We start from the raw sequence: 15,176 nt of genomic DNA, 5'->3' as shown, positions 1-15,176 counted from the left end.
GCCTTGAAAAAGGAATAGGCATTCAGGGTGGCAATATCAATCAAGTTGTACCAGAGCAGCGTGGGCCACCTCTGCGTTTGGCGTTTACAGGAGTAGGTGCCAATATCTACACCTCCTTTCATCTGATTGTAGAAGTAGATCACTTCTGGTTTTTTCTTCCGGGTGTTTTCATCCACCGTTTTGCTGTGGTGCATTGTTCTGAGGAGCAGAACAGCATAGTCCTTTTTTCCAACATAGCTGACCATGGTCATGCTGCCATTGAACCCATATTCAGTGCTGAAGAGCTCCCTGGTCTTGGAAGCCTTCATCACAGGAGGGATGTATGGCTTGTTTTTTCGCAATGTTCCCACAATAGTCAGACCCTTCTGGAGATTCTCTACAAGAGGCACACTGATGAAAAAGTTGTCTGTGTTGATATTGTGACCTGTGTGTCTGAATCCACTGCACAACTGACTGACAATTTAAAACCCAGATTTGTATTGACTCCTTCCCCTGGTGGTCTCCCAGTGTACACATCCCATCAACTGCATAGGGGGTTTTTGCATCACAAACCCAGAAGATCTTTATGCCGTACTTAGCGGGCTTGCTCTTCATGTGTTGCATAAACTTGGTCCTCTCTCTGAATGGCACGACTTGTTCGTCTACTGTGATACAATCACTGGGGATGAATCTCTGCCTGCAGTTGACCAGGACGTAGTCCCATACGTAGTGGAAGGCTGCCTAGTGGTCTGTTTCCAGTCGGGTCCAGGTGGAGAATAGTCTGGGTCCTCTATTGGGTCCTCTTCATCTGAGATGTCAGTCACAGTTGATAAAAATCATAGGTTCCTCGGGTTAACCTTTGAAATTCCATAGAAAATGCTTGGGGTCATTTTTGACGCCACGTATTAAAAAGTGTGGTACTGATACAAAAAATGCAATTATATATTATAATAAAAAAATATAACAATTACATACAAATCCAAATTGCCTCATGTCAAAGACAACCTATTTGAGGACTACATGGAAGATTAAATGACAAAACATTAAACTTAGGAAGAAATTGCAAAAAAACCAACTGCTGGGGTCATTTTTGACACCACTTATGCATCTAAGGGTTAACTTGCATCCCTGCATCCCTCACTTGCGTCTTTTCCTTGTGCATTCGTCGCTCCCACCAGGAATGCATGGAGAGACGCCAGGAAACCATGTGAAGAAAGAAGAAGCATGGAAATGAGTTTTAAGAGCAAAACTAATTTTTGTGAAGATGCGGTACAGCTGGATGGTCTGACAGCAGCCGACTCTCCCCGTTTCGTTCACACACACAAACCCCCCCCACCTGACGCCTCTGTTAATACACATGTGTACCATTTGTTGTAGACCCAAATACATTTAATGAAATAACTAATTTTTCATAAAAGATAAAAGCTGTTCCTGCGGACAGATATTCAATCCCTCCATTTTAATTTTATTGTGTTCATAATAAAAATGAATTGGAGATCATGAACAATGTTTCCAACAAACGAATACACAGTTTTTTTCCACTTTGTTATTCAGATATGATACATTCATTGATGAGACCATCCTACGAGCACCCTCTGGAGACCTGACCGTGGAGCAGAAGGCTCTAGACGACAAGTTGAATGGTGACGCCTATTACGAGTTAGTGCCGCTACTCGACAATACCAGTTTCTGTACATTAGGGCTGGGGGCAAATGATTATTTGTTAAACCAGGGGTGCCCAACCAGTCGATCGCGGTCTACCAGTCGATCGCGGGCTGAGTTCCAGTCGATCGCGAGAAAATGTTGTGTGTAGACTATCCTCCTACTGTTGTGTAAAATAGACCTACAGTAAAACTTCCAACTTAAAACATCTTAAATAGGCACAATGAACTGCTGACCGCGTGAAGCAGTGTGTAGATTTGTACAGCTTTAGTAAGGTAGATCAGGCATAATCACAGAAAAAATCTCACGCGCTTCTTTCTATCTGCGCGCATGGTATGGTTGCTAGGTTCTAACTAAGGACCCGGAAGTGTGCGAGAAGCTTGACTAGAGCGAGTGGATACTACCATGTCGGCAGAAGCTAAAACATCTAAAACTTATCATTTTCATTCAGAGTGGGAGGAGGATTATTTTTTCGTGTATTCGAATGCCAAGTCCATCTGTCTTATCTGCAATGCAAATGTGGCTTTACCAAAGAAAGGGAATTTGGAGGGGCATTTCAAGACGGTCCACAAGAGCTACGATACAAACTTCCCAGCTAAATCACCACTGCGCGCCCGAAAAGTCAAGGACTAGAAAAGTCAGCTAGCAGCACAACAGTCCATTTTTACCAGGCCCAATATCACGAGTAAGGCTGCAACCATAGCTTCTTATCGTGTCTGTCGTGTTCTTGCAAAAGGAAATACATCTTTCAAGGATGGTGAGATTGTGAACATTGTGTTCATGGAAGCCGCAGATACGCTTTTGGCCGATTTTAAAAATTGAAAGGAGATTGTGTCTGCTATTCAGGATGTGCAGCTATCAAGAAATTCTGTTACACGGCGATGCAAGGGAATGGCGGAGGATGTTGAACAGCAATTGAGGAATGATATTGACAAATGTGAGTGTTTTTCTCTGCAATTCGATAAATCCACTGATGCTGTGGATGTGGCTCAGCTATGTGTGTTCATTAGAATTAGAATGACCATTTTGCCTTTGAAAGGGCACACAAGAGGCACAGATATTTTTCAGGATTTTATGGAATTCGTTAGCAAGAGCAAGTTGCCCCTCTTCAAACTCATCTCCATTACAACCGATGGGGCTCCAGCAATGATTGGATGTACTGCTGGGTTCATTGGATTGTGCAAACAGTCTGAATCTTTCCCGGATTTTTTGAATTACCATTGTATAATTCACCAGCAGGGGTTGTGCGGGAAGATTTTAAATATGAAAGACGTGATGGATGTGGCTAACAAGATTGCCTGTTCTGTTGGGGCCAGGAGTCTGCAGAGGCGATTATTCCGTGCGCAACTGGAGGAGACCGGTGCAGAACACACAGATCTGCTGCTGCACACAGACGCAAGGTGGCTCAGCAGAGGTACATTTCTGGAACGGTTTTCTGAATTGTTGCCCGAAATTAAAGAATTTCTGAAATGTTCAAACCATGCTGAATATGCACAGCTAGAAGACAGTCAGTGGCTCTTGGATTTAGTCTTTCTTACTGATCTGACTGACAAGCTCAATAACTTGAATCTAGAGCTGCAGGGTAAGAACCAACACATCATCAACATGATCAGCTCCGTGAACACCTTTTTAAAAGCAAGTTACAGCTGCTATCAAGCAGGTTGCAACAGTGTGATCTACGGAACTTTCCACACATGGACACAGAACTTAAGCGTCAGGGCAAAGACTGTGCGGAGCTTGAGAGTGCACGTTATGATGATCAAGTGCAAAGCATCTTGTCAGAATTTGACAGGCGCTTTACTGACTTTGTATCCATTGAGCCTGTTCTCAGTTTTCCATTTGGGGAAAATATAGATGTGGATTGTATAACGTCCAAAGTGGCATCACTCTTCAACCGGCATAGCGGTGCTATTGAGAATGAGATCCTCACACTAAATAATGACATTGAGCTCAAATCAAGAGCTACACCTGACACAAATGTCCAATTCGGGAATCTAATGCAGAAAGAGAAGTACCCCAACCTCAGACAAACTGTAAAGAATTTGACTGCACTTTTTGGATCAACATATTTGTGTAAGTCTGCCTTTTCACATATGAAAATCATTAAGTCAAAATACAGATCCACCATGACTGATGACCACCTTGTAGCCTGGTTACGGCTGGCACTCAGCTCCTACTTTCCGGACTATGAGAGACTAGCTTCCTCCTCTCAGTGCCAGAAGTCCCACTAAGGTAGAGAACCACTTTTCCAACTTGAAATAGGCATTGTATTAATCGGGTTGTATGTTGTTGTGTTGTTACGGGCCAGTCCTAGGCCTACTTGTGCTTATTCTTTGCACGACGTACATTTACTTCAATAAATGTATTATTATTGTTAAAACTTGATCTTTTTGTCAGAACATTGTGTTATTATATAAATGCACAATTAATTGTGGCTACGCTATGGCTTTCGATATGGCTTGGTAGATCTCGACACACTATCAACTTTAAAAGTAGATCTTGGTTCAAAAAAGGTTGGGCACTCCTGTTTTAAACAATTAGTCGGGCGGTTATTTTATCGATTAGTCTAACGATTATTTTTCTGTTGCTCGATTAATAAAAACCATAATGTATCTCAAATAAATACCAAACAATTCTTAATAATATACTTTATTAAACAACACTGTTTTGCACAGCAAAAAAATATATATATAATAAATAAAATTATACAAAATAAAAAGGCCAGCCTGTTTACTGTTTTACAGTCAAACAAAAATCTCTCCTGTACACAATTACAAAAGATAAAAAAAATGCAGTGCAAAAACAAACACTGTGCAGTGCACAGTACAGAAATTCCTTAGTGTTTTAACACAATATAACAGTCCTAACATTAAACCTGATGCACAATCAAACTGACTATCTTAACTGCTATTCTGTCAGCTTACATGGTAATGAAGAGGGTGCAATATAGTACTGTCCATTTTCCTCCTTCTGTCCTCCCTCTCATCCATCACCACTCTTTACTCCTCTACTACACTACCTACTCTGAATTACTGTGGAGGAATGTGAGCATATCCACATGCTCTTTGGTGAGGCTTGCTCTTTTTTTTGCTCACAATGGTCCCTGGTGCTGAGAACAGACGTTCAGAAGGTGTGGATGTTGCAGGGGCAGCCAGATAGGATTTCACCACAACAGCCAGGGCAGGAAACTTCGTTTCACTTTCCTTCCACCATTGGAGTGGGTTTTTGTCTTTTTGGAATGGGTTTCTGCCCAAAGTACACAAGCACCTCATTCCTGACAGCAGGCTTTTAGGCAGGTGGGCCTCTGGGCGTCCTCTGATAATATCCTTTATAATATTTGATTTGATATGAAGGCTAAATGAAAATTCTTTCTTCAAGTTACTGTGAAAGATGAGGAAAAGAGGAAGAACACAGACAACAATCTCCAGCTTCTTCCAGCAGAGTAGTCATGTAAGAATTGTTTTCTTGTGTGAATGTTCAAAGGTGTGAAAGGTCAGAAAACCATCCCAAACAAATAGCTAATACAGCTGTATGCTAAGTGTCTTGCATAAATATATGATATAGTTTAACAAAATTGAATAATACAAAAAATGCAAAATGTATGTGACAATTAAGTTGTACCTTTTAGTTTCAGTTACACTCACTGTTCTTTGTATTAACTTATGAAACATATTATATTGTATATCAATCAGTGTAAATATAATATTACCAAAAAATGATCTGGTCTTCCCCACCCTCCGACACACACACATACCTCCTCCCAGTCTAAGCACAAAAATAATGTTGTAACAAAGACAAAAACGTGGCTGTATTCCACAAAATTTGCACCTCAAAATGCAAGAAATAGTGTTTCAGAGAGTTATGAATTTCAAAAATGTTCGGGGGGGGATGCCCCCCTACAATACTCGCGCCCCCCTACAATAACCTCATTGCAGTGCTATGTTATGATTAGCTTATTTGAAGGCTAACGTGGTTACTTTAAAAAGTAATGTTAAGTCCAACAATGCATTTCATGTTTATTTAGAGCAGTCTTTCTCAAAGAGTGGTCCGTGGACCACTGGTGGTCCGTGAGCGACCCCTATTGGTCCGTGAGTATTTTGGTAAAATGTCACATTTGAAATTAATATATTATAAGTTTAAAGTGTTTCTCAAACTGTCTTAAAATGACTAGTATAGAGTGTAGCATAGATGTAGCGTAGCTACGTAGGTTCGTATCTACGTAGCCTATGTTACGATCTTACGTCATAAATGATTTGCGCGGTCAATTTGAGCTGTCAACTGACAAGATGGATCGATGGCTAAAGACAGGGTTAGTTAAAAGAAAATTAAATGACAAATCTGACGTGACAGTCAAGGTGCATCGTCCTGATGCAGGAGATCCAGCAACTACAAGTGGTTCAGCCGCAGCGACATGTGATTTTGTGTGCGTTACTGAGTCCCAGGAGAGCGGTTCGCCGTCTAACCACCACCCGGCTGAAAGCTGTGAAACTCGGCTTGATCGCGGAAAGTCCAGCGCTAAAGTGAAGAGAAATTATCACAGCGACTACATAAAATTCGGATTTTTCTGGACTGGAGATGAAGAGGATCCCAATCCACACTGTGTTTTGTGCTACGAGTCGTTGGCTAACGAGGCTATGAAACCCGCCAAGCTCAAGCGTCATTTTGAGATCAAACACAAGGATTACATCGGGAAACCTTTAGCATTGTTTGAGAGAACGTGATGAACTTAAAAAACACATGACGAAGGCGCCCTCACATTTTTTTGCGACGGGGGAAAATGCGAAGGCTACAGAGGCATCATACAGGGTATCCCTTCTTATCGCAAAAACAGGGAAACCTCATTCGATAGGTGAGAATTTAGTCAAACCAGCTGCCAAGGTTATGGCTAATGTATTGTTTGGGGAGAAAGCAAGCGACGAAATTAGCAGGGTCTCCCTCTCCAATGATACTGTCCAGCGGCGAATAACAGCCATGGCCGAAAATGTGAAAGATCAGCTGATCACACGTTTACGCCAAAGCCAGTTTTTCACACTGCAACTGGACGAGTCAACTGATATCGTGAATGAGGCAAATCTGCTGTGTTTTGTAAGGTACATTTATGATGGCGGTGTGCAGGATGAATTTCTGTTTTGTCGTTCCCTGCCGACCAACACCACAGGGGAAGCCATTTTTGACTCAGTCAACGATTTATCCTGCAGAATAATATCGACTGGACACGATGTGTTGGTATTTGCACAGATGGTGCAACTGCAATGACTGGGAAACACAAGGGACTGGCAGCGCGCGTATGCGCAGTTGCACCTTGCGCCACAGCAACACACTGTTGCATTCACAGAGAACAGCTGGCTGTGAAAAAAATGCCACCATGCCTCAAATCAGTACTGGACGAGTCTGTGAAAATTGTTAATACAATAAAAACCAAAGCACTGAACACACGTCTTTTTAAAGCTCTGTGTGATGAAATGGGAAGTGAACACACAAAACTGCTTTTCCATACTGAAGTTCGCTGGCTGTCGCGTGGGAAAGTTCTCACCCGTCTATTTGAACTGCGCGATGAGGTGATGTTATTATTGCATCATACTGTTGAACTGTATGACAGACTGCATGATTTCCAGTGGCTCTCAAAATTGGCATACCTGGCCGATGTCTTAAGCGCACTCAATGCTTTGAACTTAGCGCTGCAGGGAAAAGCCGTCACCGCCTTCAATGTGCAGGACAAAATTAAAGCTGCACGCCTCAAGATGGAATTGTGGTGTGTCCGTCTGGATCGCCAGGAGTTTGACTGTTTTCCGACGCTTGTGGGTTTTCTCCTCGCTGCAGATGAAGAGCTGGACGGCGGCACAGTTGCAGCCTTCAAGGAACATCTGCAAGGCCTTCACTTTCAGCTGGGAAGATATTTCCCAGAACTAGATGCAGGCTATGAGTGGATCAGGAATCCATTTGTGGACCAAACGCACATCGAACACGTCAGTTCCAAGCTCCCATCAAGACAGGTTGACAGCCTTGTGGACATCGCATCTGATGGGACACTGAGGACGACTTTCAGAGAGAAAAGCTTGACGGACTTTTGGGTCCACGTCCAGCCTGAGCACCCAGAGCTGGCTGACGCTGCTCTGAAACGGTTGATGCCGTTTCCAACCACCTACAACTGTGAAGTTGGTTTTTCTACACTTGTTGGTCTGAAAACAAAGCAGCGTAACAGGATCAATGTGGACTGTGATATGAGACTAAAACTCTCCAGTTTGGATCCAGACATTGTTTCACTGATGTCTCAGCAAAAGCAGCACCATTCCTCCCATTAGGTAGCAACAGAGACACACAGTGTATGAGTGAGTAAACAATGCTATTTGTAAATGTAACAGTGTAAATAATTACCTTGTGTCTATTGTTAAATTCTTGTTAAATTTGGGCCTGCAACCATAGTTTTACTGTGTTTTATTTTTGAAAATACACAGCAGAAGTTTGTGTGGTACTAAATGCGGTGCATTTTGCGTATCTCTCTGTTCGCTCGGACATAAACTCAGTAATAAATGTAGTCTATGTTTCATATGATGTGTAAAATCTATCAGCATTTACCGTTTAAATCGCATGTGAACGAAATGCTTGTAGAATCCGTAGTTGTATTTGTATTGTTGATTTAATGTGTGAACGAGCGATATAGAGAAGGTCACATAAAGCTGTTATTATTAGGTTGTAATTTGTAATATACTGTTGGAGTAGTAAGCAGGCCTATTGTATTTATTCTAGTTTATATTTAGTTATATTTAGTGTATATTTCTCCTTCGTTCTTTGTATTGAACTGTTGCACCTCAATTTCCCTCGGGATTAATAAAGCTTCTTGAATCTTGAATCTTGTTTTGGGATATTGGGGGAGTTAGGTGGTCCGTGAGTATTTTTTTATTGGTTAAGTGGTCCTTGGTCTGAAAAAGTTTGAGAAACACTGATCTAGAGGCTCGTAGAGTACTCTATCTACACAGTAAAAATGTTTGGTAGTGCTACTCAAATGAACCCTATCATACTTGGATGTGGTTCTCATTATAATGTTTTCAATGCTCATAAAAACATTAATTCATCCATGAGCACTGCGCACCAGCTTATGTGTGAACTTTGGCTCCGTTATGCCAAGTTCACACTACACGATTTTTAGCCCAATCGGCCGAGTCGGCACTAAATCGGCGTTAAATCCCCGCTCGGCAGTCGGCGTCGGATTGTTATGTCTGAACTGCTCAAGAGACTCCCCGACGCCTCCCCGACGCCCGACTGATATCTACCAAGCTAAATATCTGGACCTGTCGGCGAGTCCAAATCCTGTAGTGTTAAAAGGGTTGTGCCCAGTGGTGTAGTCTACGTGATACGCTGGTATACGCCGTATTCCCACAAGAAAATGACGGTGATTTCCGTATACCCTCTTAAAAATGAGCGATGATACGTAACAACATCATTTTGTGACTGCGCTTTCACGCTTTCGCCCCTTCTGTGTTAATACTTTTGGACATCTGGGGCTTCTGTTGCCTGTAGCCTGTTGCTAAGCAACAGCAACACGCTTTTTTCGGCTCCGACAAACCCCACGTTTCTCTAACATTATCAGAATTTGATCCGTCCACCATTCAAGTTCGCGGAGCGCTAAACAGGAAGCAAAAATGAAATGAAAACAATTTTTCAATGTTTTCCGAAGTTTTCCCCTACTAACACTACAGAAGAAGAGCCAGGTCAGGCAGCTGTCCTAAAGGTGACAGCGAACGAGCCCGGCGCTACCGCAAAGTTACCCGGTAAGTGAAATTTGCATGGTTGTCATTAACGTAACTGTAGCAGGGGATTGTGTGTGTGTGTGTGTGTGTGTGTGTGTGTGTGTGTGTGTGTGTGTGTGTGTGTGTGTGTGTGTGTGTGTGTGTGTGTGTGTGTGTGTGTGTGTTTCAGATGATGACACAGATGAGAGCTCCTGGCCAGCCTTGTGGACTGAAAGTCAGGCTAGGGAATTGAAGACCAGGCATCCTTGGTTAGAGTGGAGGGACAGAAAGTTAGGTAAATGTCAGCACACATGCAAAGGAAAGCTGATCTAAACAACATAAATTCATAAAGTCAATGACTATGCAAATGAGAGTTAATTCATGGTCATGTTAAAAGTGCATTTAAAACATTTGCACCATTAAATTACTATATGTTAGTTATCAGTAGTTGTCAAATAATGAGCTATTGAAAAAGTGGAACATTTTTCTCCTTTTATCTGCCTGCTCTTCATGCATTTGTTAGCCATGATGCAAATACTGTAAGCAACTTATTAAATACTTTTGAGGAAATATTGGCTATTTTCTGCAGATGTTATTGGTAAAAACGTGTATTATGCTAATTAGTCATGGTTTTGTTTATTTCCAGGTTGTGCTCTTTGCAGCGCTACAAAATCAACCGGTGTCCTCACAGAACAACAAGTGTTTATGTCTGAGGAGTGGGTGCACTTTAAGATCCAGTCCTCAGATTCAAGCAGATCAACATCTCTGGCCTCTTTGAAAAACAAGATTAGACGACATGAGATGTCCAGAGCACACAAAATAGCCCAGGAGTTCACGGAGAAGGGTGGACAGGATTTAGTTGGACATTTGGTGAGAGCTGTGTCAGAGACTGTGTTTGCAGAGACAGATTCTGTATTTAGAACAGCATACTATCTTGCGAAGATGAACCGACCTTTTACTGACCATGATAGTCTCATTGAGCTTCAGGAGAAAAATGGTGCCAACATGGGCACTAGTCTGCAATCAAGGTACAGTTCCACTTTTTGTGGAACTGTACATAGCAAAAGAGATGCAGAAAGAAATAGTTCAGTATTGGGATGTCTTCAAGCAAGTTGTCTGTTCTCATTGACAAGACTACATCTATTAGCCACAAATCTGCAATGATTGTCAACTTGAAAGCCTCAGTGGATGGAGCTACTCCTGAATTTTTGTTCCTGGAGCTAGTTGAGCTGGAGAGCCAAAGGGCAAAGGCTATAGAAGTAGCTCTGCTGAACTGTTTGGACACTGCAGTCTTCACTGAAGAGTGGCTTCAAAAGAACTGGGTCTCATTTGTTTCTGATGGAGCCAGTGTCATGTTAGGCAAGAACTCTGGTGTGGCAACCAGGCTGACAGCAAGGTACACTAACCTCTTCACATGGCACTGCATGCACCACCGTTTGGAACTGGCTATATCTGATGCTGTGGATGAGGTTCAGGCAGTCAACCACTTTAAAGTGTTCCTAGAGAAGATCCACAATCTCTACAGTCAGTCCAATAAAAATTCACGAGAGCTTCTTGGAAGCAGCACAAGAAGTGGGCTCACAAGTCCTGAAAATTGGCAGAGTTTTAAGTACGCGATGGGTGGCCAGCAGTTTCCGTTCTGTAAAGGCTGTATGGACATCATATGACACTTTGAAAATGCTGCAGGCGACCAACAAGAAGCAGCAAAGAGAGACAAACTTATGGAGGCATGGCATGTCGAATGCAAGCAAGGAATTCCTGTGTGACCTCAGACTCATGTTTGATGCACTGTCTGAACTTGCAAACCTGTCTCAACAACTCCAGGCCCATTCTGTCACACTCTTGAGAGCAGTCCATCTTCTAAAGCGAACCATCAGAGTGCTGGCATCATCCAAAGATACCCAAGGAGAGAAATTAGAGGACGCACTGACTGCACAAGCTTTGGGACATTTAGGATCTGTTCCCTTGGAGTCAAATGCAAAGCTCACACCAATCAATGCAAAACAATTCCTACAAAGTCTGATCAACAACTTGGAAACGCGCCTCTCATTTGATGGTGAAATGCTTCATGATCTCACTGTTCTCGAAACAGGCAACTGGCCATCAACCCCTGGCATATGGCATGGTTAGGCACAAGTGAAACAAGAAGAAACAATCTTGGTGAAGAGCAAGCAGTTAATGGTATGAGAGATTTCCTTGAGCACCCAGACAGTTAGTCTGAAAGCTTAAAGCCACTCAAACAATGCATGAAGACCATCCCTTGCAGCAGTGCTGGGTGTGGAAGGGGCTTCAGTCTCATGAACAATATATGCACAGACAAGATATCGACACTGTTGTTGTCAAATGTAAGTCATTTGATGATGATCAGCATCAATGGGCCCCCTTTGACACTTTTTGAGCCAAGGAAGTACGTCACAACATGGCTGAGAAGCCATCGCTCTGCCACGCAAGCAAGGAGGCAATGCACACCTCAGATGCCTGAGTACAAACATATCTGGAAAGCTCTGTAGACTACCAGACTATGTCTAGAAGTGTTCCATCCTTTTGGAACACTTGTGGACTTGTGGACTAACACATTGAACCCAGTATGGACATGTTGAGTGCTTTTTCAACCCTCATTTATTGAGGTGAAGCTTATTTGTTAATTTGTTTCTTGTTTGAAGCTAATGTGTCTTGTAGCACAAGGATGTTTGCTTGTTCATTTAAGCTGATACAGTACATACAGTGGGGCAAAAAAGTATTTAGTCAGCCACCAATTGTGCAAGTTCTCCCATTTAAAAAGATGAGAGAGGCCTGTAATTTTTATCATAGGTATACCTCAACTATGAGAGACAAAATGAGAAAAAAAAATCCAGGAAATCACATTGTAGGATTTTTAATGAATTTATTTTCAAATGATTGTGGAAAATAAGTATTTGGTCAATAACAAAAGTTCATCTCAATACTTTGTAATATACCCTTTGTTGGCAATGACAGAGGTCAAACGTTTTCTGTAAATCTTCACAAGGTTTTCACACACTGTTGCTGGTATTTTGGCCCATTCCTCCATGCAGATCTCCTCTAAAGCAGTGATGTTTTGGGGCTGTCGCTGGGCAACACGGACTTTCAACTCCCTCCAAAGATTTTCTATGGGTTTGAGATCTGGAGACTGGCTAGGCCACTCCAGGACCTTGAAATGCTTCTTACGAAGCCACTCCTTCGTTGCCCTGGCGGTGTGTTTGGGATCATTGTCATGCTGAAAGACCCAGCCATGCTTCATCTTCAGTGCCCTTGCTGATGGAAGGAGGTTTTCACTCAAAATCTCACGATACATGGCCCCATTCATTCTTTCCTTTACACGGATCAGTCGTCCTGGTCCCTTTGCAGAAAAACAGCCCCAAAGCATGATGTTTCCACCCCCATGCTTCACAGTAGGTATGGTGTTCTTTGGATGCAACTCTGCATTCTTTCTCCTCCAAACACGACGAGTTGAGTTTTTACCAAAAAGTTCTATTTTGGTTTCATCTGACCATATGACATTCTCCCAATCCTCTTCTGGATCATCCAAATGCCCTCTAGCAAACTTCAGACGGGCCTGGACATGTACTGGCTTAAGCAGGGGGACACGTCTGGAAGTGCAGGATTTAAGTCCCTGGCGGCGTAGGGTGTTACTGATGGTAGCCTCTGTTACTTTGGTCCCAGCTCTCTGCAGGTCATTGACTAGGTCCCCCCGTGTGGTTCTGGGATTTTTGCTCACCGTTCTTGTGATCATTTTGACCCGACGGGGTGAGATCTTGCGTGGAGCCCCAGATCGAGGGAGATTAGCAGTGGTCTTGTATGTCTTCCATTTTCTAATAATTGCTCCCACAGTTGATTTCTTCACACCAAGCTGCTTACCTATTGCAGATTCAGTTTCCCCAGCCTGGTGCAGGTCTACAATTTAGTCTCGGGTCTCCTTTGACAGCTCTTTGGTCTTGGCCATAGTGGAGTTTGGAGTATGACTGTTTGAGGTTGTGGACAGGTGTCTTTTATACTGATAACGAGTTCAAAAAGGTGCCATTAATACAGGTAACGAGTGGAGGACAGAGGAGCCTCTTAAAGAAGAAGTTACAGGTCTGTGAGAGCCAGAAATCTTGCTTGTTTGTAGGTGACCAAATACTTATTTTACAGAGGAATTTACCAATTAATTCATTAAAAATCCTACAATGTGATTTCCTGGATTGTTTCCCCCATTCTGTCTCTCATAGTTGAAGTGTACCTATGATGAAAATTACAGGCCTCTCTCATCTTTTTAAATGGGAGAACTTGCACAATTGGTGGCTGACTAAATACTTTTTTGCCCCACTGTAGTTTGACAATGATTTATGGAATTTAATAGGGCTGTTTGAATAAATATCTAATGCATTGAAAAATGTGTTTAAAATGATTATTGTGTGATATTTGTGCAGATCTATGTGAAACAAAGAGGTTTTAAGTGTAGAATATGATGTGTGGGTCAGGATATCTGTAGCATGACCATATTTATTGTATATTACTTGAAAATTGCAGTAGGCCATATTGAGATTTTGATAAAAAATTCAATTAATTGTTCAACCCTAGAAGATAATTGGACTTTTTCCATCATTGTTCATTCTTTTTTTTTATTGTTAATGTCACTGGCAGTTAAGTCACCTAAAAATGCTTATAATACATTGACATGTTGGTAACGCATAACCAGTCTCACGATGTATACTATATGCATTAGTGAGTGTGATGGTGTTCATGAGGTGTTGCTTCGAGACAGGTGTCGCTCTGCAATGCGTCGCTCTAGGATGGATGAGTACAATTATTACAGTATACCGCTACAAAAAAGTAAACTACACCACTGGTTGTGCCTGGTAATGGGTGCGCCGATGAACTACAGCCAATGAGAGCACAAGACACAGGGTGAGGAAAAGCCCAGGGGAGGAGCTGCACAACTTTCAAAAACGAACAAGCGTTGTCCTACACAACAAGTCGACACAGCTGTTTGAAACCTGATTTTGAACTGTAAAGTTGTAGCTAGGTTATACAATTCACTGAAGTTAACGTTAGCTGATGTGCTAACAAGCTTCAGCAAAGTTACTTATTGACAGTTTCTAGGTAAAACATAGTAACGTTCGAAATCCGCCTCATTTCCCGTGTCACTTCTCGCTTGTTTTCGTGACAAAACCTAGTTTGGAGACCAGACAGACTCCTCGGGGATTTCGCCTGGTGGCAGATCGTGTAGTGTGACCCCCTGTCGCTGTTCAATCGCGTAGTGTGCACACCACAACGACTTCAACACTCCCGAGCGAGTTGTGTAGTGTGAACTGGCAAGCGATCGTATGACTTTGAAAGTCCTGTAGTCTGTGCAAGGCATAAATTGACATTGTCGAACTAGCGTTGTAAATAACCCCCTAAGGCAGGGGTGGCCAACCCGCGGCTCTCGAGCCGCATGCGGCTCTTTGCCCAGTCTCATGCGGCTCCTCAGTACATATGTACGGAGCCCGCGAAGGGTCACGTTGGTAAATATTTTCATTGCGTTCCCTCGCAATAGTTTTGCGTTCCCTCGCAATAGTTTTGCGTTCCCACGCAATAGTTTTGCGTTCCCTCGCAATAGTTTTGCGTTCCCTCGCAATAGTTTTGCGTTCCCTCGCAATGCTTTTTGCGTTCCCTCGCAATAGTTTTGCGTTCCCACGCAATAGTTTTGCGTTCCCTCGCAATACTTTTTGCGTTCCCTCGCAATAACTTTTGCGTTCCCTCGCAATAGGCTACTTTTTTCCTCACAATAACTTTTGTGCTCCCTTGAATAGGGCTCTGTATTTCCAA

The 15,176-nt window shown here is 42.6% G+C and overlaps 1 pseudogene; it reads left to right on the top strand.

Annotated features, from left to right (window-relative positions):
• The first annotated feature begins 6,188 nt into the window (after nucleotides 1-6,188).
• Nucleotides 6,189-14,671, top strand: LOC134863102 (zinc finger BED domain-containing protein 5-like; annotated as a pseudogene).
• Nucleotides 14,672-15,176: the final 505 nt, after the last annotated feature.

This window comes from Eleginops maclovinus, chromosome 4 (genome assembly GCF_036324505.1).
Source record: "Eleginops maclovinus isolate JMC-PN-2008 ecotype Puerto Natales chromosome 4, JC_Emac_rtc_rv5, whole genome shotgun sequence".
Classification (NCBI taxonomy): domain Eukaryota; kingdom Metazoa; phylum Chordata; class Actinopteri; order Perciformes; family Eleginopidae; genus Eleginops; species Eleginops maclovinus.
Note: the sequence above shows the minus strand (reverse complement) of the source record. Positions and strands in the feature narration are given on the sequence as shown.